General features: G+C 44.3%; 1 non-coding gene across 1 annotated transcript; it reads left to right on the forward strand.

Annotated features, from left to right (window-relative positions):
* Positions 1–933: 933 nt before the first annotated feature.
* trnaq-uug (transfer RNA glutamine (anticodon UUG)) lies at positions 934–1005 on the forward strand. Its single transcript has one exon. It is a non-coding gene; the product is annotated as a tRNA-Gln (tRNA).
* Positions 1006–9494: the final 8489 nt, after the last annotated feature.

The raw sequence follows: 9494 nt of genomic DNA on the forward strand, positions 1-9494 counted from the left end.
GAGATTATCTGTGCAATATGCATTCAGCAAAATGAACAAAAATAATGCTTTTTGAAATGCAGGCACTGCCACGATAGATTAAAAAAAGGCCGAGCCAAAGTGTAATGTTGGAGATGATTTTGCTGTTTTTGAGAAATGTTTCAAAGATTTTGGTGTAGTTGGTTCCATGGTGTTATGGTGAGCACTCTGGACTTTGAATCCAATTATCTGAGTTCAAATCTCAGTAGAACCTGAATGCTTGTTGTCCCAACTGCTGAAATTTAGGGACAAACAAGTGAAAGATACCTGGTGTTCAAGGGCAGTTTTGTCGCCTTTGTCATTGATGCTTGATCCACAAGTCTCGTTGTCAAATCGTCTGCTCAACAATCAGTTACCTTTTACAAATCAGCGGAGGAGAAATCACTTTGTTGTCTAATGCTGCCTTTGCCTGCACAATGTGTGCTGAGATTATCTGTACAATATGCATTCTGCAGGATGAATAAAAGCAACGCTTTTTGAAATGCAAGCACTTCATAGAAACATAGAAAATACTTGCAGGAGTAGGCCATTCAGCCCTTCGAGCCTGCACCATCACTCAATAAGATCATGGCTGATCATTCACCTCAGTACCCAATTCCTGCTTTGGCTCCATACCTCTTGCTCCCTTTAGCCGTCAGGGCAACATCTAACTCCCTCTTGAATACATCCAATGAACTGTCATCAAAAACTCTCTGCAGTAGTGAATTGCACAGGTTAACAACTCTCTGAGTGAAGAAGGTTCTCCTCATCTCGGTCCTAAATGGCTTACCCATTATTCCTAGACTGTGTTCCATGGTTCTGGACATCCCCAATATTGGGAACTGACGCGAAACATGAGAAAAGGCCGAGCCAAAGTGTAATGTTGGAGATGACTTTTTTGTTTTTGAGAACTGTTTCAAAGATTTTTGTGTGGTTGGTTCCATGGTGTAATGGTGAGCACTCTGGACTTTGAATCCAGCAATCTGAGTTCAAATCTCAGTGGAACCTCAATTCTTGTTGTCCCAGTGGCTGAAAATTTGGGACAAACAAGTGAAAGACACCTGGTGCTGGTGGACAATTTTGTTGCCTTTGTCATTGATGCTTGATCTGCAAGTCTCGTTGTCAAATCGTGTGCTCTGTATGAGCACAGTCCTGCATTGCTGAACTCTTTGCTTCAGCATGCAGTCTGAAGTTTGGATTAAAAAACAGGAAGATTGAAGTTTGGATGGAAAAGAGACTGTTAGACAATGTGGTGCCTTCAGCCAGTGAGATGAGTAACTGGTCATTGTCTGGATGTTAAATATTTGAGTACCTTGTTACGGTGGGAATAATGGAAATTCAGGACTAAACGATTTGACGATGTCTGTATGTTCAGTATTTGAGTGTAACCTTGTTACTATTTAATGAGATCTGTAGGTTAAACAAGCAATATTAAGTCTGTCTGTTAAACGATTCAGAAAGCAGTTAGTCAGGATTGTCTGAATGCAAAGAATAAGAGTTCAAAGGCTTTTTCAGTGTAAAGATGAGACTTTTGTGGACTGTAGAGACACAGACAGCAGAGACACTGGACATTCGGAAGGTGTGTGTGTCAAGCAGCCACGGAAATCGAAGCAAGCTGCCTTTGTGAAGTGTTCTCAGTAACTTTCATACTGGTTTGTTTAGTATGAATGTTTAAATAAAAGACCCGATCCTGCCTTTACTACAACAGAGTGTGTGCGGGTAATTCGTTATTAAAAGCAACGAAGCGAAAAGAGCAAGACAGCCGTTTACAACATTTTGGTGATCCCGACGTGATTTTCAAAAGTTCGTTAGCTTATTCGAAGACCCCGACGTGAAGCAGAAAGTTGGCTGAGTTGTTGGAAGAAGTGTTTCCCACACATCAGTTCGAGGGGTGAGCATTCTCTTAGTTGTCGTGATTAAAGGGATCTACAGTTAGTAATGGGAGGCTCAGGGGATATTCCAGTTGAGCTCCAGCCATTTCTTAATGAATGGATTGAGTCGAAAGGGAGACCTTATGGGATAAGACAGGAAACAATGACAGGAGGATGGAGAGAGACACGGCAGTCCTTAGTGGAGAGTGTCCAGTTAAAAAAGATTAAAGTGTTTGGGTTAAAAAGTGATAAAAAGAGAAAAGCGTTCGTGTTGCAGTGTCTCATGCTGGGGATTCAAACGTTAGGAGAAGAGGCTGAGGCTCGAGACAGGGAAGTCTCAGAACTCAGAGAGCAGCTAACAGCAGTGAGTAAAGAAGTAGAGAATTGGTGATTTCAGGCACTCGGGGCAGCCAGGACTGTTCTGACACTGGATCAGCATCTTGCTAATGAACAGAAGCGTAAACAAGATCTAGAGAAAGGAATATCTAAGCTGCAGCAGATGGTGGTATTAGGTTAGCCAGCGGAGACAGCAATTGATAAAGCCGGGTGGTATTCGGAGGATTCTCCGGGTCTGAGAGTTGAAAAGGGGATTAAGGGACAGGGAGAATGCCCACCGTTCCCATCCACAGCTCCTTTGTCTTCTCTGACTTCGGAGCCTCGAACCCGGAGGCGGAGCAGTTAGATGCCTCTTTGGTTACTCAGACGCTTAACACCCCAAAACATTACACACGACCTTCCGGTAATGTGGAGAGTGGGGGAAGCACGCTCGAGCGGACAAGGCGAGAGCAGGATCATGATTCCTCTACTCCCTGTGGAGCTCGTGAAGGGAACACGACCTTAAGTGGTTTTGGGGATACCTGGTATGAGCGAGGAGGGGTACAGTTACAGGACATGAGAGCTATCCTTCGTGAAGTGGGACCTGCACCTCTTCAGGATCTTAAAAAGTTTGCCCAATGGTGGTGTAATATTCTGGGATGGTGGCAGTCTGGGAACATATCAGAGAAACCGAGGGTTCACATGGTTTTGTGAGCTTTTGGGAATCACCGGGGAAAGGTAATAGGTTTTGAAACAACTTCCAGGTCTCATGCTTGGTAGAATAATAGCTGCAATCTTTGTTACTCACTCAGGGCCACAGTTAATAAAGCGGCTTGCATTATTACCAGGGGAAGGACCCAGGGAAGCGGGGGAACGTATATTCCAGTTGTGTAAAAGTTTGGGAAGTAATTGGATTGATATCAGTCATAACGGGGATGGTACACATAGAGAGATCATTTTGACTCTCCTACCCCCATCAGTAGTTCTGGAAGTAGATGCCTGGAGTGGGGACAAACGTTTTGATAAATGGTTGGCAAGGGTAGAAAGCTTGTATCAGGGAGCTGCAGGAATTTCAGTCATGGAAGTGAGACAGGGGTTACAGCGATGGAAGGCAGAAGGGCCTGAGTGGATGAATCCCGCGAGGAGTCACATAAAAGGAGCAGGACCAGGTGGTGGCCGTCAGTTGATAGAGAACAGGGAGAGACTGGCTAAAGAATTAGAAAAGTGAAAAGAAAAGTTGAAGAATCAGGAAAGAGAAGCTGGAGACACAGACAGGAATGATACCTGGGTTCAGTTGCTGAGGTCGGGGGTAGATTCCGCAGGTGAGGGAGGATCCCTATAGGGATGCCGTGCCTCAACCACACATGTTGTTCCTTAGGACCCTTACTTCAGGATAGGGGTGGCCATACCCTTATCGAGGCTTGTGTGGAAGGGCAGCGGGAAATGGACACAGGGTCTGCCGGACAAATGAAGGTGCTCCTGGAGGAAGGGGATTCCCCTCTTCAGAGACAGTTCCCCAACACCCCAGATACACGAGGAGCAGTTACTGAACAGTCAGAGATGAAAGCAGTGGGAGAAGCTTGTTCAGAAACATTTAAAGTTTCTGCAGGAATGGGCTGTCTCAGAACTGATGAGATGTTCAGTGAAAACCTGAAATGTTGGAGTTACAAACATGATCTTAAAGGATGTGAAATAGAAGTTGGATCGTTGCAAATGTTGAGAGAGTGAATTACAGCAGTTCCGAAGGGTGAACTGAGAGAAGGACTGGGTCTCTCGACTGACTATTCAGTATTTCCGTCATCCTTTACTGTATGTTGTTACACTTCTCCCACAAAGCAGAGGAAATTGTTAAAACCTGTGCAGAGTGCAACAGACTTAGTCGAAGACACCGATTGTGAGTTTACATTTCTGAATGTAAACAGCATGGAATTCAGTTGGAAACATCAAAAATTGAAAATTGACTTTTAAGTAAAAATGGATATGGTGATCACAGACCAACGGACTTTAAAATGGCATCCTGAGAATCGGAATCTACAAGAACCCTACTTTGACCCTAAGCGTGCTGCTATTTGGAAGAAGGAAATATGGAAATGGAATACAACATTTCAACAGCTGCAGAGTTTGAATCAAGCAATCGTTGTGGACATTAACCATCACACTGCGGAAATCGAGAAGGTTCACACAACTTTGGACCAGATTGAACATGTGAGCTGGTGGGAGTCATTGTTGGGATGGAGCCCGACGGCAACAGGTGTGATGAACACAATGATACACCCTGTCCTTATGCTGGTGCTGGTTCAGCTGGTCGTGCTGGTCATTTTGATTTATGTGGATGTTGTGTTGGAAAACAAGGACAACAACTGGACAATGCTGTTGAATGAGCTCGAGCCACCATGCAAATGTATGTTACCCAGATAAGACCTGCAGAGAGGCGAGGAGAAGAAGTGGGGGAATGTGGGAGCACAGTCCCGCATTGCTGAACTCTTTGCTTCAGCACGCAGTCTGAAGTTTGGATTAAAAAACAGGAAGATTGAAGTTTGGATCGAAAGAGACTGTTAGACAATGTGGTGCCTTCAGCCATTGAAATGAGTAACTGGTCATTGTCTGTATGTTAAATATTTGATTGTACCTTTGTTACTATTTAATGACATCTGCAGGTTAAACAAGCAATATTAAGTCTGTATGTTAAACAATTCACAAAGCAGTTAGCCGTGATTGTCTAAATGCAAAGAAATAAGAGTATAAAGATGAGACTCACACACGCAGACACCAGAGACACTGGACATTCGGAAGGTGTGTGTCTCAAGCAGCCACGGAAATCGAAGCAAGCTGCCTTTGTGAAGTGTTCTCAGTAACTTTCATACTTGGTTTGTTTGGTATGAATGTTTAAATAAAAGACCCGATCCTGCCTTTACTACAACGGAGTGTGTGCGGGTAATTCGAGGTTAAAAGCAACGAAGTGAAAAGAGCAAGACAGCTGTTTAAACCATTTTGTAACAGGTAACTGACGGTTGAACACACGAATTGACAACTAGTCTTGTCGATCAAGCATCAATGACAACGGCTACAAAACTGCCCACCAGCACTTGTTTGTCCCAAATTTTCAGCAGCTGGGACAACAAGCATTCAGGTCCCACAAAGATTGAAACTCAGATCACTGGATTCAGAATCCTGAGTGCTCACCATTACACCATTGAACAGATAATGTAAAATCTTTGAAACATTTCTCAAAAACAACAAAATCATCGACAACATTACACTTTGGCTCGGCATTTTCTCATCCACTTCGTCAGTTTCCTCTCTTTACGCTCTGCTAATTGTCGATGCAGAGCAATTCACACAGATGCCATCGAGGTTATGGGTTCTCAAGTAGCTGTTTCTGTTTCACACTGTTCATCACAGCTTGTACTTCAGTCTTGCCAGGTAAAAAGTGCGTTGGCATTGCAATGCATTAATGCAAAATGCTTGGCATGAAAAGAAAATGCAACATTTTGTCGAGTTAGTGAGTAGGTGACGAGGTTTGGGGTTGATGTGCGTCGCTTTCAATCTTTGAAATTTCACCAAGCAAAGAAACGGTGAATCGAACTGTCCCTGTAAGCATTGTGTTCACATTTAATCACAGGAATATCCACAGTCAGGAGCTGAAAAGGAATTAAAACCAAATACCGGCTTTGGGACATTCAGAATACTTCGTCACAGACAAGGCACCGGAAGGCTGGAAGGTCGATCACACCGGTTGTGGAAGAGCTGGTTGGCGGTGACATGGAAGTGTCTGCAGTGTGTGGGACCAGACTGCTTCCACACATCCACAATGAATGTCCCACGCTTTATTTGGAAAAAATACAACTGAGAGTGGACAAGTTCCATCCCGGTCGGAGCAATCTGAAGCTTTAACTGACTGACACCCTGGTTTGGGATGTCTTGCGATGTTCATTTGCGTAAGTTTCTGTGGCGCAATGGGTTACCGCTGTTTGGTTGTTAACAGAAAGGTTGGTGGTTCGAGCCCCCCCAGGGACGATGCCTTTACCTGTTTTTTCCTGAGGATTCGGTGCCGCACAGTTCCAGGTTGTCATTGTGTGCTTTGGTGTCACGAATATATTCCACAAACATTGCCAGCTGTGCTGTTATCCAGTGAGTTCCCACTCCAATACTTTTATGAGCATTCAGTTCAAGTGTCGAGTTTGAGTGTATGCAGAACTATACAGAGATATCAAAAAATTTAACAAGGCTGTGGGACATTGTGTTTTGTTAATATTGAACCACTAATATGAATAAAATCCATTTTTTATAAAAATTAATTCAGCAAGTTTTCAAAATGCTTCCGCCCAGTTTCGAACCAGGGACATTTCACGTGTGAGCTGATAACCACTACATTACGGAAACACGACAGCAATGTCAGGAACATCACCAGAGCTTTAACCTACACTGCTGGCCGATACTTCAGGAGCTGGTTTTACGAGAATAGAATGACGGTGCTATATTTAGGAAGGCTGTGAGTGTGGCAGGAATTGATCTAGTGTTTGCCAGACTTTACACATAGGAACAGGAGGTGACCATTGAGCAGCGAGTGGTTAGGATCTGGAATGCACGGCTTGAAAGGGCGGTGGAGGCAGACTCAATCTTATCTTTCAAACGGGAGCTGGATAAGTGTCTGAAGGAAAAACAATTGCAGGGCTACGGGGAAAGGGCGGGGGAGTGGGACTCGCTGAGAGTCGGCACGGGCTCGACGGGCCGAATGGCCTTCCGTGCTGTAACCATTCCATGATTCTATAAGTTAGTGGCACATTTCATAGTGTGGGTGGAAGCAGAACATTGCAAAGGGACATGGATTGAGTCGGCAAAACTAGAGGCATCTGATTCAGGAGATTCGGGGGGCGCAGAAATTCGGAAGTTTAATGACTTTGAAAGGAACATTTTTGTTTTGTGCAGTTTCTGTCAAAGAAATGTTTGTGAAAGGAATTTTTTGCACAGAGGAATGCAGCATTTAATCTTCTGCCTTAACACTTCTTTCTGGGTGTCGGGGTCACATTTCTTTTCGATGTCATTCTTCTAGAATTTATATTTCCTTTGGTGTTTCACAATAACCAGATTCTTGCTCTAAAGTCAGTCGCAGTGTTTCCCCAGTCTCCTGTTGATGTTACCAGCAATGAACATTTTGAACCAGACCCCGGAAACACACTGTGCAAAATGGGACATGTTTTAACTCCAACCCACAAATTCGAGATTAAGAGTTTCATGATCGACCGATTGATCTCACGGGGCTCCTGCCCAAATACACGTTTTTGTCATTGATTGCAGCCAGGCGCCTGTTGGCTCCGCCCCAGATGTTTAAACTTGCTGTCGCGGAACTGCCAGGATCTTCTTGAATGGTGGACCAGGCTCGAGGGGCCGAATGGCCCACTCCGGCTCCAAATCCTTACATGTTTATGACCTTATGACCTTTCACAGGAGAACAAACTCGCCCCTGAGCATGCATGAGGAGAAAGCTACAGAAAATATTCCCACCCGGTGAGCTTTCGCGTGTGAGGCGAACGTGTTAACCGTTACACTGCGGAAACATCTCCACTTTCAGCACCCGGTCAGATGGAAATATTAAGTGAGCAGCTGAACTGCTGAATCCCAGTTTTTAGGAGCTCGTTGTGGTGTCAAATAAGTTTTGCTTAATGATTAAAAATAAAATATGTCAGAAGTGGGATAAGAAGCCAAGCTTTACAAAGCAGATTGCAACTTAAACACAACACCTTAGACCGCTCAGCCATCCTGAGTATCAAAACTGCATCTGGCCACCTGATTTTGAACTTTTGTGTCCTGTCACATGAATTAAATGAGGGCAGCAGGCGTATCTCTGCCTGACACCGGGGAAACAGTGAGACAGACCTTGGAGCAAGGGTCTGGTTGTCGTGAAACAGCAAAGAATGTATTACTTCTCGAAGAACAATATCAAAAATTACAGTGACCCAGATGTGATTTGAACACACAAGCTTCTGATTTGGAGTTAGACGCACTACCGTTGCACCACGAGGCCTACGCAGGGAGCCTAAGATGTCCGTCGATATGAAGGTTTCACAATACAAGGGGCTTTAAAATCCCTGCCCATTCCCACCAGGAATCAGAAGCAACGCTCACCTGCCAGTCACTGTATGTTTTTTTCTGAAACATTTGTGTTGCTTTCACGGGAAAGCATCATTAATTAACCCCTCACCTTCTTTTGCACAATGAAAAAAATGCTAACTGAGGGACAGTCGGATACTTCAATCATTTGTCCTGTGCTTTGGGGAGCGGGCAGGGAAGTGGACCTGAGTCCATGATCGGATCGCCCATGATCGTATTAAATGTCGGAGCAAGCTCGAGGGGCATATGGCCGACTCCTGCTCCTATTTCTTATGTTCTTATGTTCTTGTGCATGTTAACCCATTTTACACACTGTATTTTAGGAGTCTGGTTTAAAATCTTCATTGCCGATGACACCAGGAATCTGGGGCAACTTTTGTCAACTTTAACAGCACCAGTTATTCCTACCGTGCACAGAAAATAGAATCAGTAGTAAAGATAAAATCCCATGTTGCTCATTTTCAGATTCAACGCAGTAGGATTTCAAATAAAGTGAAATAATTTTACAGTGAAAAGATTTGGAAGTGTTACTTGTATTTCTGTCTTTAATTAAACTTTGTGGCATCTGACTCCCGTTCATGCCTCTGCTGAATAAGAAAGGAGGGTTTGACGTTGACCAGACTGCACTGCCCCTGATATTTGTGAGCTCATCCTTTATATTCAGTGGTTTCTCGCCCTTTGATGGGCTGCAGTGTGGTGGATATCACGTTGGCCTCACACACGAAAGGTCCCCGGTGGATCCGTTTTCTCTCACTCAAAGTTATTGAAGTGAAATAAAGAGCAATGAAGGAATAAGGGAGCCCTTTTGCCATGAGAGTAAATAGCAAATAAAAACAGCAAATGCTGGAAATCTCAGCCTGTCAGGCAGCATTTGCCAGGAGACGAAACTAACCTCCGATTGATTCCTTATGGCAAGTTTAAATATAATGTTTCTGCCCAGGATTGAAGCAAAGACCTTTTGCATATAAAGCAAACGTGATAACAACGACACCACAGGAACCTCTGGCACAACAGCCCCAACAGAGGGGAGCTGACCAATGAGCTCCCTCTGTGCTGATCAGGAATGTGTTGGCTCACCTGAAACAACTTCTGTCCCACACTGAAAGTTCTCAATCCTTCTCCTCCACTGCCCTTTACAGAAATGTCACGGATCACCCAGCCACCGTGTTCACTTCCACATCCTCACAGTGGGGCCACAGA

This window comes from Pristiophorus japonicus, unplaced genomic scaffold (genome assembly GCF_044704955.1).
Source record: "Pristiophorus japonicus isolate sPriJap1 unplaced genomic scaffold, sPriJap1.hap1 HAP1_SCAFFOLD_296, whole genome shotgun sequence".
Lineage (NCBI taxonomy): Eukaryota > Metazoa > Chordata > Chondrichthyes > Pristiophoridae > Pristiophorus > Pristiophorus japonicus.